The sequence below is a fragment of the Argentina silus genome (assembly GCF_951799395.1).
Source record: "Argentina silus genome assembly, chromosome: Y".
Taxonomy (NCBI): Eukaryota; Metazoa; Chordata; class Actinopteri; order Argentiniformes; family Argentinidae; genus Argentina; species Argentina silus.
The window spans coordinates 44236593-44242658 of NC_139654.1; positions in this window are offsets into that span (position 1 = coordinate 44236593).

Genomic DNA, 6066 nt, shown 5'->3' on the forward strand with positions numbered 1-6066 from the left:
CTATCCGCTAGACCATTTGGGAAGATTTCATATGTAGACCCTAAGATATCTAAGTGTCATTTCGATGAGGTCTGTAGCAGAGGCCATAGAGCACACCAAACAAATAATCATGTGTTTAAATATCCTTGTCGTTTTGAAAAATTACCATTGTCACCTGCACAGGAATGCCATGCGGCCAACATTGAAAAAATGTGCTTCTCAAATCTGTCATTAACACTGTTTTCCACACGCTTTTTTCATTGCATTGCCATATAATCAATTGGTCATTGATGCGTCACGAATAACGACAATACGTCGAAAATTAAAGAAATGTAAACATGAATTATGTTATTACTGTCTAAGAATCGCAAAGCTGTATGCGTAAAGGCGTCTGACGTCACAGTGGCTTTCCTGAAACAAAGGAATTAGAGAAACATGTGCTTACAGGGGCGTCGAACCGCCTTCTCCCGCTGATGGAGCAAAGTTGCTACAGTGACAAAGACAAGCTCCGCGCTCATGGGCAATTTATATGAGGCAACTGTGCTGCGAGTATCTAAGTAGTCGTCGTGCATGGATAAAATGCAATGTTTCAAACAGATCTGATGAATTCACCTACATTGAAAAAGTGTGCGTTAGGGAGTTCTTTTGACACAAAGCGAAAATCTACAGTCAAGCGTCAATCAGCAGACAGCCGTGTGTTCTTTAGTCATGAGCCTGTTGTCAAAACGGCAGAAAAAAATGTTCACAAACGAAATATTGTTTCTACACTTAAAATGAACAAAGAAAAAATGAGCTAGCCTGATATAAGTCATGTTCATGACAATGCAAATGTAACGAGATTTCGAACTGTTCTGTTGCACACGTTGGGACTCATTTTATTTTTCTACAAAAAACATTTACCATGACGGGAATCGAACCCGGGCCGCCCTGCGTTACAAGGTAGATGCCTATCCGCTAGACCATTTGGGAAAACTTGATATGTACACCCTAAGATATCTAAGTGTCATTTCGATGAGATCTGGAGCAGAGGCCATAGAGCACAGCAAACAAATAATCATGTGTTTAAATATCCTTGTCGTTTTGAAAAATTACCATTGTCACCTGCACAGGAATGCCATGCGGCCAACATTGAAGAAATGTGCTTCTCAAATCTGTCATTAACACTGTTTTCCACACGCTTTTTTCATTGCATTGCCATATAATCAATTGGTCATTGATGCGTCACGAATAACGACAATGCGTCGAAAATTAAAGAAATGTAAACATGAATTATGTTATTACTGTCTAAGCATCGCAAAGCTGTATGCGTAAAGGCGTCTGACGTCACAGTGGCTTGCCTGAAAAAAAGGAATTAGAGAAACATGTGCTTACAGGGGCGTCGAACCGCCTTCTCCCGCTGATGGAGCAAAGTTGCTACAGTGACAAAGACAAGCTCCGCGCTCATGGGCAATTTATATGAGGCAACTGTGCTGCGAGTATCTAAGTAGTCGTCGTGCATGGATAAAATGCAATGTTTCAAACAGATCTGATGAATTCACCTACTTTGAAAAAGTGTGCGTTAGGGAGTTCTTTTGACACAAAGCGAAAATCTACAGTCAAGCGTCAATCAGCAGACAGCCGTGTGTTCTTTAGTCATGAGCCTGTTGTCAAAATGGCAGAAAAAATTGGTCAGAAACGAAATATTGTTTCTACACTTAAAATGAACAAAGAAAAAATGAGCTAGCCTGATATAAGTCATGTTCATGACGATGCAAATGTAACGAGATTTCAAACTGTTCTGTTGCACACGTTGAGACTCATTTTATTTTTCTACAAGAATCATTTGCCATGACGGGAATCGAACCCGGGCCGCCCTGCGTTACAAGGCAGATTCCTATCCGCTAGACCATTTGGGAAGATTTCATATGTAGACCCTAAGATATCTAAGTGTCATTTCGATGAGGTCTGTAGCAGAGGCCATAGAGCACACCAAACAAATAATCATGTGTTTAAATATCCTTGTCGTTTTGAAAAATTACCATTGTCACCTGCACAGGAATGCCATGCGGCCAACATTGAAAAAATGTGCTTCTCAAATCTGTCATTAACACTGTTTTCCACACGCTTTTTTCATTGCATTGCCATATAATCAATTGGTCATTGATGCGTCACGAATAACGACAATACGTCGAAAATTAAAGAAATGTAAACATGAATTATGTTATTACTGTCTAAGAATCGCAAAGCTGTATGCGTAAAGGCGTCTGACGTCACAGTGGCTTTCCTGAAACAAAGGAATTAGAGAAACATGTGCTTACAGGGGCGTCGAACCGCCTTCTCCCGCTGATGGAGCAAAGTTGCTACAGTGACAAAGACAAGCTCCGCGCTCATGGGCAATTTATATGAGGCAACTGTGCTGCGAGTATCTAAGTAGTCGTCGTGCATGGATAAAATGCAATGTTTCAAACAGATCTGATGAATTCACCTACATTGAAAAAGTGTGCGTTAGGGAGTTCTTTTGACACAAAGCGAAAATCTACAGTCAAGCGTCAATCAGCAGACAGCCGTGTGTTCTTTAGTCATGAGCCTGTTGTCAAAACGGCAGAAAAAAATGTTCACAAACGAAATATTGTTTCTACACTTAAAATGAACAAAGAAAAAATGAGCTAGCCTGATATAAGTCATGTTCATGACAATGCAAATGTAACGAGATTTCGAACTGTTCTGTTGCACACGTTGGGACTCATTTTATTTTTCTACAAAAAACATTTACCATGACGGGAATCGAACCCGGGCCGCCCTGCGTTACAAGGTAGATGCCTATCCGCTAGACCATTTGGGAAAACTTGATATGTACACCCTAAGATATCTAAGTGTCATTTCGATGAGATCTGGAGCAGAGGCCATAGAGCACACCAAACAAATAATCATGTGTTTAAATATCCTTGTCGTTTTGAAAAATTACCATTGTCACCTGCACAGGAATGCCATGCGGCCAACATTGAAAAAATGTGCTTCTCAAATCTGTCATTAACACTGTTTTCCACACGCTTTTTTCATTGCATTGCCATATAATCAATTGGTCATTGATGCGTCACGAATAACGACAATACGTCGAAAATTAAAGAAATGTAAACATGAATTATGTTATTACTGTCTAAGAATCGCAAAGCTGTATGCGTAAAGGCGTCTGACGTCACAGTGGCTTTCCTGAAACAAAGGAATTAGAGAAACATGTGCTTACAGGGGCGTCGAACCGCCTTCTCCCGCTGATGGAGCAAAGTTGCTACAGTGACAAAGACAAGCTCCGCGCTCATGGGCAATTTATATGAGGCAACTGTGCTGCGAGTATCTAAGTAGTCGTCGTGCATGGATAAAATGCAATGTTTCAAACAGATCTGATGAATTCACCTACATTGAAAAAGTGTGCGTTAGGGAGTTCTTTTGACACAAAGCGAAAATCTACAGTCAAGCGTCAATCAGCAGACAGCCGTGTGTTCTTTAGTCATGAGCCTGTTGTCAAAACGGCAGAAAAAAATGTTCACAAACGAAATATTGTTTCTACACTTAAAATGAACAAAGAAAAAATGAGCTAGCCTGATATAAGTCATGTTCATGACAATGCAAATGTAACGAGATTTCGAACTGTTCTGTTGCACACGTTGGGACTCATTTTATTTTTCTACAAAAAACATTTACCATGACGGGAATCGAACCCGGGCCGCCCTGCGTTACAAGGTAGATGCCTATCCGCTAGACCATTTGGGAAAACTTGATATGTACACCCTAAGATATCTAAGTGTCATTTCGATGAGATCTGGAGCAGAGGCCATAGAGCACAGCAAACAAATAATCATGTGTTTAAATATCCTTGTCGTTTTGAAAAATTACCATTGTCACCTGCACAGGAATGCCATGCGGCCAACATTGAAGAAATGTGCTTCTCAAATCTGTCATTAACACTGTTTTCCACACGCTTTTTTCATTGCATTGCCATATAATCAATTGGTCATTGATGCGTCACGAATAACGACAATGCGTCGAAAATTAAAGAAATGTAAACATGAATTATGTTATTACTGTCTAAGAATCGCAAAGCTGTATGCGAAAAGGCATCTGACGTCACTGTGGCTTGCCTGAAACAAAGGAATTAGAGAAACATGTGCTTACAGGGGCGTCGAACCGGCTTGTCCCCCTGATGGAGCAAAGTTGCTACAGTCACAAAGACAAGCTCCGCGCTCATGGGCAATTTATATGGGGCAACTGTGCTGCGAGTATCTAAGCAGTCGTCGTGCATGGATAAAATGCAATGTTTCAAACAGATCTGATGAATTCACCTACATTGAAAAAGTGTGCGTTAGGGAGTTCTTTTGACACAAAGCGAAAATCTACAGTCAAGCGTCAATCAGCAGACAGCCGTGTGTTCTTTAGTCATGAGCCTGTTGTCAAAACGGCAGAAAAAAATGTTCACAAACGAAATATTGTTTCTACACTTAAAATGAACAAAGAAAAAATGAGCTAGCCTGATATAAGTCATGTTCATGACAATGCAAATGTAACGAGATTTCGAACTGTTCTGTTGCACACGTTGGGACTCATTTTATTTTTCTACAAAAAACATTTACCATGACGGGAATCGAACCCGGGCCGCCCTGCGTTACAAGGTAGATGCCTATCCGCTAGACCATTTGGGAAAACTTGATATGTACACCCTAAGATATCTAAGTGTCATTTCGATGAGATCTGGAGCAGAGGCCATAGAGCACACCAAACAAATAATCATGTGTTTAAATATCCTTGTCGTTTTGAAAAATTACCATTGTCACCTGCACAGGAATGCCATGCGGCCAACATTGAAAAAATGTGCTTCTCAAATCTGTCATTAACACTGTTTTCCACACGCTTTTTTCATTGCATTGCCATATAATCAATTGGTCATTGATGCGTCACGAATAACGACAATACGTCGAAAATTAAAGAAATGTAAACATGAATTATGTTATTACTGTCTAAGAATCGCAAAGCTGTATGCGTAAAGGCGTCTGACGTCACAGTGGCTTTCCTGAAACAAAGGAATTAGAGAAACATGTGCTTACAGGGGCGTCGAACCGCCTTCTCCCGCTGATGGAGCAAAGTTGCTACAGTGACAAAGACAAGCTCCGCGCTCATGGGCAATTTATATGAGGCAACTGTGCTGCGAGTATCTAAGTAGTCGTCGTGCATGGATAAAATGCAATGTTTCAAACAGATCTGATGAATTCACCTACATTGAAAAAGTGTGCGTTAGGGAGTTCTTTTGACACAAAGCGAAAATCTACAGTCAAGCGTCAATCAGCAGACAGCCGTGTGTTCTTTAGTCATGAGCCTGTTGTCAAAACGGCAGAAAAAAATGTTCACAAACGAAATATTGTTTCTACACTTAAAATGAACAAAGAAAAAATGAGCTAGCCTGATATAAGTCATGTTCATGACAATGCAAATGTAACGAGATTTCGAACTGTTCTGTTGCACACGTTGGGACTCATTTTATTTTTCTACAAAAAACATTTACCATGACGGGAATCGAACCCGGGCCGCCCTGCGTTACAAGGTAGATGCCTATCCGCTAGACCATTTGGGAAAACTTGATATGTACACCCTAAGATATCTAAGTGTCATTTCGATGAGATCTGGAGCAGAGGCCATAGAGCACAGCAAACAAATAATCATGTGTTTAAATATCCTTGTCGTTTTGAAAAATTACCATTGTCACCTGCACAGGAATGCCATGCGGCCAACATTGAAGAAATGTGCTTCTCAAATCTGTCATTAACACTGTTTTCCACACGCTTTTTTCATTGCATTGCCATATAATCAATTGGTCATTGATGCGTCACGAATAACGACAATGCGTCGAAAATTAAAGAAATGTAAACATGAATTATGTTATTACTGTCTAAGAATCGCAAAGCTGTATGCGAAAAGGCATCTGACGTCACTGTGGCTTGCCTGAAACAAAGGAATTAGAGAAACATGTGCTTACAGGGGCGTCGAACCGGCTTGTCCCCCTGATGGAGCAAAGTTGCTACAGTCACAAAGACAAGCTCCGCGCTCATGGGCAATTTATAT